General features: G+C 24.5%; 1 long non-coding RNA gene across 1 annotated transcript; it reads left to right on the top strand.

Moving 5' to 3' along the window:
* Positions 1-3,453: 3,453 nt before the first annotated feature.
* On the top strand, positions 3,454-8,328 carry LOC136085118 (uncharacterized). Its single transcript, XR_010641094.1, has 2 exons — positions 3,454-3,646; positions 7,987-8,328. It is a non-coding gene; the product is annotated as an uncharacterized LOC136085118 (long non-coding RNA).
* Positions 8,329-9,289: the final 961 nt, after the last annotated feature.

The following is a 9,289-nucleotide window of genomic DNA, read 5'->3' as shown; positions in this document are numbered from 1 at the left end:
TTTTCATAGCCACAAATCGTTTTAAAAACATTAAATGACATGAAAAATCTATTTCCATTCTATTCTAATTACAGGGTCGTACTGAGGGCGAGGCCGGCCGTGGGCGCATAAATTTGGTTTCTTTGATGTTGATACGAAAAATAGTTAAAATTGCGCCTCCTTACATAAACTCTAATTAATAAAAGCTCATTTAGTGAACGAAAGAGCGCTCTTTTGTTCTGTAAATGAGATAAATTGCGCCCCCTTCTCTTTAAATAAAAATTATGTCAGAGTTAAAGACACTAACATTTAATTTTTTTAAGAGGAAGAGAGTACAATTTTTCTTACTTTCCCGAAGCGCTAAGTTGGCTCGGTACGGAACTGTCTAATTCTAGTTGTTTTTTAAGTTTTAAATCAGGCATTAACTTAATAAATTTAATAAAATATCATATCATTTTTAAATAGCCTGTTTAATAGGCTTAATTTGTTTCAGTTTTTAAACAACGTGATTTGTTAAATATTTGGGAAGAGTGGTCTAAAATATCCCCCTTTTCAAAAAATGATATAATCAACTAGCCTCGCACAAACAAACCTAAAAACAATTTTTTTAAGGATATTCAATTTATGCTCTATAATTTGTTATCTGAAAATTAAAGGTGCCTATATGCCTTACATTAAAAAGCACCCGATAAAAAGAGAGATGCCGGGGGCCCATTTCACCCTAGTGTTAGCCTAAAATGGGTTCCTCATTTAATTCCTGTATAAAACCCGAGTTTTAATCAAGAACTGACAGTTACTTATATTTTAGAAATAAATAATCATCTGTTCCTTAACCATATTAGAAATTTGACACTTGAAGTAAACTCAATTGAGACAGAATGTGCTTAAATCTCTTCTGTAACTGAGTGATAGAAACTACTACAGCATAACAATATGTGTACAGGTGGGATGAGAGATTATCTAAGATATATGATATATCCGGTTGGATATTATAGTGCTATATCCGGCCAGATATATGATATACAATTATTCAGCATTTTAACCGGATTATCCGGTCGGATATCATATCCGGTATTTCTCTAGATGTTACCATTTTTATAATATCTGATCAACATTTTGTTAAAAACAATACTTTCAATATTGCTTATAAAAGAATAGATTAAAGAAAATTTTGACAGTGAGGGTGGAACAAGGCTTTTTTCTTTCCGGGGCTAGTTTTCTTATGGTTAGCTGAACAACATACTAATGTTAAATTTTAATAATATTTGCCTAAGCATAAGATTAGATGTGCTTTATCTTACTTCTAAGATCCTTAAACTATGCGACCTTGTTCAATTCTTGAATTGCCAGTTTGTCTGGAACCACCAACACAAAAACCTACCTCTTACCTTCAACAATTTCTTCCCAAAAAATGCAAATAACCGATACTATCTTCGATCAACTGATAATCTCAATCTTGCAGTCTTAAATCATCGTTCTGTTACTTATGGATATAAGTCCATAAAAAACCAAAGTATAAAATCTTGGAATAACCTTCCCTATTACCTGAAAGCTCTCCATTCAGTTTATGTTTTTAAGAGTAACCTATTCCATTCCTTCCTAATCAAATACAGTTTATAAATCCAAAGATATGCGTATCTTTGTATAAGTGTTTGTGATAAGCGCATGTGAATAAGTGTGAGTGTATATGTATGTATGTATATATGTATACATGGATGTGTATGTGTGTATGTGTATGTTTGTATATATTTATATGTGTATATATATGTGTGCGTGTGTATGTAAGTATATATATTTATATATATATTTGTGTGTGTATGTGTGTGTATGTGTATATATATATACACATATATATATATATATATATATATATATATATATATATATATATATATATATATATATATATATATATATATATATATATATATGTATATGTGTATATATGTATATACATATGTATATATATATATATATATGTATATGTGTATATATGTATATATGTATGTGTGTATGTATATATGTGTGTGTGTGTGTGTGTGTGTGTGTGTGTGTGTGTGTGTGTGTGTGTGTGTGTGTGTGTGTGTATGTGTATATATATGTGTATGTGTATGTATATATATATGTATATGTGTATGTATGTGTGTGTATATATGTGTGTTTATATATGTGTCTATATATGTGTGTATGTAACATAATGTGTGTATGAACATAATTTTATATTCTGATATTTTCATAATTACTGTCGTGTAAGGTTTTTATATAACCAACTTTATTAATATATTTGATTATCTATTTGAGTTTATAAATCACAGTATAGTATAAATCACATTAACAAAATATGATAATAATATAAATCACATTAATAAAAGGTGTATGTGTGTGACTAATACTAAATGACTATTATTCTTTTTATGATTATTGTAATTATTTTTATTGTTGTCATTTTATTTTTATTATTATCATTATACTTTTATCATTGTATTGTTATTATTGTTACTACTACCACTCTTATTATTATCATTATTAGTATTTTACTCCTTTAACTTTTAATGTTTGCTTTGTTACAGCTGTGGACGATTATTACTATTAGCATTAACAATATATTTAGTAGCTTTTATTTACAAGGTTTTTACTTAAGATTAGTACATGTACTATTTGTAAACTTCCGTGAATGTAACAACTATTTCAGAATATATGAATTGATTGATTGATGAGATGAAGGCCTGTCTCAACCGACAGGCCCGTTTTAGACCACTCTCTTCTATAGATTTATAAAAAGTAGAGTATCCATGGTATATAACGTTCGCCCCTATCTTCCCCCTATCCGCCCCTTCTAACAAACAAATAAACAAAAGTTTTGCCTAAAGAAAAAAATAATCTCTTAAAAAAAGATTGTACAAAAAAATAGAGAAAAAAAGTTTTTTTGCATTTTTTTTTTTTAATTCTGAAAAATCTCCTCAAAAATATCCAATATAAAATGTGGATATCTTTTATAATTAAAAAACTATTATGGTTTAAATATTTTAAATAAATGATATAATAAGAATAAGAATATTCTTAATATATCATTGAATAAATTACGCATGTTGTTTACAAAATATAACTAATGTAAAATTATCACAGATTTATGTGCAATGCGGGACGCGGATACGGGTTTTTTATAATTCAACAGGTATTTCTCCCCTACGCTCGATTCGAATATATGTATTTTTACACATTCTTCGTATTATTTTAATCATAATAAATGAGTTTACAAAAAGATGTTCCATAAACCACTATTTTGCCTTTTTTATACACACAGTTTGCATTATTATCTTCCTTTTTAACTAGAGATTTTGAAAGTTAATAAATATATCTTGAGATATCTTATTTTTTCTTGCAAAAATTGACATTTATGATTTTCAAAAAATCTTAAAACCTAAAATAATGAATTAACTTTAAAATCTCAAACTAAATATGGACCTAATACACTAAGAACAATTTGCGGAATTTTTTCATAAATGAAGTAAAAGATAAGTATGAGTTTATCTCTGATGTTTCTATGTAACTTTTTTAAAACAGTATGAAAAAATGTTTACAAATATCTTTACTTGCAGCGTGTGACTGGCTACACATCAGTGTTATTTGTATTTAAGCGAGAAATGCATTCAGATCATTTAATGAAGTAAGTTCATGTTTATACTACATTATTGTGTTATTAAGATATTTAAAGACACTAAATATTACTTTTTATTTTATCTGGCTGAGATAAGTAAGTTTTGTGAGGAAAAAAAAGATGCTTGAATCAATCAATCAATCAATCAATCAATCATGTATTCTGTAAATAAATTTTCACGGCTATTTACAAATAGTATTGAAATACTAATCTCAAGTAAATACCTTAAAAAAATAGTTTACTTATATACAATTAATCTTTGTAATAATAATAATAATAATAATAATAATAATAATAATAATAATAATAATAGTAATAACAATAATAACAATAACAATAATAGTAATAATAATAATAATAATAAAGTAATTATAATAATTTAAATAAATCGGTATTACTTTTCATACAGCAATCGTTTTTACTTACAAAGTTACAGTTACAAACACTAATAAACTGACAAAACGTAACAATTAACGAGGACATAAAAACGACTACTGCTAAAAAAATTATAAAGATTTAGTAAATATATTAATATAATCATAGTTGTTATAATATAATAATCAAAACATATTGCAAATATTATGACCACATAAATAAATACAACATAAACAGAAAAACACTGAGAAAATCAAAACAAAACAAAAGTTACATCAAACATTAAAAACAAAACAAAAAATTACCTTTGGCAAAAAAGAAACAAAAAAAAAGGATTAAAAAAAATAATAATACGCGGTAGAATAAAACATATGTAATAAATGGCTAAAATGAAAATAAAAACAAATAATATGTAACTGTATAAAAAAATTTATATATCATTAAAAATAAATAATAATTGAAAATAAATAAATGACTAACAAAAAATAATAAGTAAAACTATATACGCTAAAAAACTGAAGAAAAATAAATAAATAATAAAATAAATAATCCTAAGAAATAAATGAAAGAAAACTAAAGAAATAAATGAAAAAATAAAAAAAATCTTGATTTGACGATCGAGGTTCCGATGTTTAAATAGTTTTTTTTTCTTTCTTTGCCACTCTATATATTTCATTCATTAACGTATTTTTTTTTAACTTCTATTTTCATTACTTTTTTACTTATTTTCTTACAGATATTTCTTTTTCTTTTTTTCTTTTAAAACGTTTATTTATTCTTCTTTTTTGTTGATTTTATTTTTGTTTTTTGAAAGTTTTTGAAGTTCCAAGTTTTATCTTTTTATTATTAAATCTTCATAATTTTTTATATTATTTATTATTTTTACTTTTATATTTTTGTTTTGTTTTCTTTTATATTACGTATTCATGAATATTAGAGCTATGTTCATTAAATTTTAAAATTATCTGGATTTTATTGGATTATTTTATTTGTATTCATAAATTTCAAATTTATGTTCATTAAATTTTAAATTCAAAATTATGTTCTTTAAACTTTCTAGATTTTATTCTGCATTTTTGTATACTTTGTAAACAAATTGTAACTTTATTAAATATTTTTATGAAAGATAAATTTTTTACTTGGTTACATATTATTAACTTATTATTAAGTTGATAAACAAAATTATTATTGATTACAACAGTTTTATTATTAAAGGAATGTAAAGACTGGTACTACTGTAAATATAATGTATAAACAGCTTAAAAAAAGTCTTTTAGGACTTATAATTAGTATATTCAAACGACTATTTAAATATGTTACATTATATAAGTAATGAACTGAAGTTTTCACAAAATTTCTATTTTTACATATACAGTATGTCAAAAAAGTCTATCACCCCTTGATGGTTTTTCAATAAAAACAAACTTTTATATGCTTAAATATAGATTTTTGACCCGAATTTCTTTTTTTAAATATCGAATTTATATCAAAAAATATTTTTATTACAAGAAATTAATATTCTTATACTTAAAACAAAAATTATCCACTAAATTAGAAAAAGTGTAAGTCACCCCTTAAATAATTATTTTGCTAATATAAAATTAATAGTCTATTTGTGCGCCTTTTGCCTTGATGACTGCAAGACATCTTTTAGGCATTGAATTTACTAAGTTTTTAAGCCATTGTATGTCAAATTTTTCCCACTCCTCAATGAGAATTGCCTTTAATTGGGACAAACTAGATGGTTTTTGATCAGCTACTTTAATTTTAAAAAGATTCTTTAAATTTTCAATCGGATTTAGGTCTGGTGACTGAGGAACCCAATCTAACATCTTAATACTGTTTTTTTTTAACCACTCAGTAGCTAACTTTGATGTGTGTTTAAGATCTCCATCCTGTTGAAAGATAAAATTACCAGATAAGCCAGCACTTCTGGCACTTGATCTCAGTTTTCGCTTTAGAATGTCAGTATAAACCTCTTTTGTCATTATTCCGTCAATGAATTCGAGTTCGCCAACACCACTCCAAGAAAAAGAGCCCCAAACTATCATTTGACCTATGGTAAGAGGAAAAAGTAAGTTAGAAGTATATATTATATTAAAATTTTATAATAAAGCTTAATGTCACCTCCCCCATGCTTGACAGTTGGTCTCATACATTTAAGATTTAGGCCTTGACTTTTTTTTCTCCATTTGCGTATGATACCATCAGAACCAAACAAACATATTTTTGTTTCATCGGACCATAAAACTCTTTGCCATTGGTCAATAGTCCAATTTGAATGTTTCTTAGCCCAAGCCAATCTTTTCTTTTGATTCTTTTTACTCAAAAAAGGCTTTTTTGGAGCAAATCTACCTACAAAGCCTCGATTTTTCAAGCAATTGAGAACAGTTTGAGGATTTACAGTTATACCATGATCTGTTTGTAAATCTTTCCCAAGCTTTGGTGCAGATAATCCTCGATCTTGTTCAACTTTTGAACAATTTCTCTATCAAATAGTTTTATATCCTTTTCCACTTTTATAGTGTCCCAGGATCAGTTTTTTTTACTGAATCATGAATTTCATATCTTTTCGCCATAATTTTCTTATTAAGAACCTAAAAAGAAAACAAACTTTGCTAAAAAATTAGTTAGAATAACTTCTATCAATCAAATTTGATTGTTTTTAGCTTATTTTCTGCAATTTTACTAATTTAAACAACAGAAAAGTTAAAAAATGATTAGGGGGTGATACACTTCTTTGACTTACACTTTTTCTAATTTAGTGGATAATTTTTGTTTTAAGTATAAGAGTATTAATTTCTTGTTATAAAAATGTTTTTTGATATAAATTCAATATAAAAAAAAAAATTTAGGTAAAAAATCTAAATTTAAGCATACAAAATTTTGTTTTTATTGAAAAATCAACAGGGGGTGATAGACTTTTTTGACATACTGTATAAATGTTTTATATTAATAATTTTTCATACAAATGTTATTGTATATCTTAAAAAACTGAGTTTCTCTCATTTATATTCATTATTATCCATTTATATGTTGCATGTTCAAAAACAAAAACAATTTGTAGTTTGTTTTTCAAAGTTGATAAATATCTGATACAAGGTATCGGATATACTTATTTTAAGGTTATAGTAATCTGATACAAGTTATCAGATTATTAAAAACCTTGATGTTTGTGTTAAGGTTATCCAAGTAGAGCCATGATCCAAGCAGGGATGCGGAGTCCCAAAAGGACTCTGAATTTGTATCCAAAAAAATATTATTTCAATTATTGTAAATTTCAAAATAGGTATCACAAATGTAATGACTTGCAAGGCTGCTCAGTTTTATGGCTTTTTATTAAAAAATTTGTGCTGGCAAACATCAAAAAGGTTTTACAAGCAACAAATTTTTTGGTTTCATTTTATTTCTGAAAATCCTTTTGCATTTTAATTATATCTCAATTTAATTAATTTTAACAAGTTATATTTGTTCAACTAATTAAAATATCCTTTTAGACTTGGATTTTATTCATATCATTTCAAGATATTTTTATATAACCTTCATAAAAAAGATAAGATATTCAAAATATGAAAATAGTTTATTTCTATTAGTTTTTATAAATATTACCTCTTATAAAAATATCAATAAAATGACACCTTTCTTAATGTTTTGCTTTTGATTTTTTTTTAATAAATTAAGGTGTAAATGTGTATAGTAATTCTATTGGTTTAAGGTTATTTTATTAGAATTTATAGTTTTATTAGTTTAAGGTTAAGTTATTATATTGGTTTAAGAATAAATTATTCTATTGGTTTAAGATTAACTTAAGGTTAGCTATTTAAACCACAACATATCTAAAGCTAGGCTGTTCAACAAGCTATGCAAATTACAGTGTGTGTAGATTTATGAAATAGAATTTACAAATTGAATGAAAATGGAGCATGTATGATAAATTGATAGGACGTTAGTAATTTTTAATTTTTGTTTTTTAGGTATTGGGAGGCTGCACTCTACAACTTACTTTCCTGCAACGAAATCAAAAGAACCTTCAACTATAAACCAATTTAAATTATTTTTATAGCAGCATTTTTTAAGAAGAATTTTCTCTTTATTTTATTTACTAATTAGATAGCTTATATTTCATAATTTCTTTAAATTATTTTTGGAGATTCTGGTGTTTTACAAAATTTTAAGTTTAAAAATTATTTTACATATAGATTTTTAGTTTTTTAATAATTAATTTTTATTGAGATGTACAGTTATAATTGTAGTGTTCAATTTTTGTAATATTTTTTATGTAAATATCAATTTGATATTATGTTATCAATGTGAAAGTATAATCTCAAGATATAAATAAAAAGATGGTAGGATGAGGTACATAAACATACGCTTTGTTTTCTTAAAAATAAAATTGAAGTTTAGCGCAAAATGTCTGTACCAATAGAAACCACTCGCAAAATTTTTTAATTTTGATTAGTCTATAAAAAATTTTCCGTTATTTTTACATGGTTTCCACTTACTATGACTGTAAGTGTGAAAACACGCGCAAACTGGCGGTAGGGAGATTTTTGAACAAATATTAACGCCATGATATGTAATATATCTATATATATATTTATATATATGCATATATATATATATACTATATATATATATATATATATATATATATATATATATATATATATATATATATATAAAATATAATATAATAATATATATATATATATATATATATATATATATATATATATATATATATATATATATATATATATATATATACTATATATGTATACAAGAAATAACTGTCTATTAAATCTTTGAAGGGGATCTCTGTAAATTTATTACAACTGCAATTATATTTATGTAAATCTCTACAATTTATAGTATAAAATATCTAATAAATTTATATTGCATACAAAATTTGTATCGAAAAATAAAGAAATATAGTTCTATTATTACTATGAAGTTCGAATTAATTGATCATATGGTCATGAGCTTACAAAATAAACTTTTTGAAGGAAAAATATTTTGCCCATTTAATTACCGTTTATAGTCCATATTTATTAATTAAATTTATTAATCTAAATAAAAAGATGTTATAATATATTATTATATAGCTATATGGTTAAACTATAAGTTAATTTTCGATAACCATAACTAAACAGTTAAGTTTTTTAGCATAAAATTGACAACTTTCAAACTTTGTTTTTTTTTTCAGTTTTTTTCAAATTTTTTTTCATTCTCATTTTTCGTTTTTTTTCATTTTTCAAATTTCAAACTCTATTTTGT

The sequence above is a fragment of the Hydra vulgaris genome, chromosome 09 (genome assembly GCF_038396675.1).
Source record: "Hydra vulgaris chromosome 09, alternate assembly HydraT2T_AEP".
Classification (NCBI taxonomy): Eukaryota; Metazoa; Cnidaria; class Hydrozoa; order Anthoathecata; family Hydridae; genus Hydra; species Hydra vulgaris.
The sequence above is the reverse complement of the archived record's forward strand: the minus strand, read 5'-3'. Positions and strand labels throughout refer to the sequence as shown.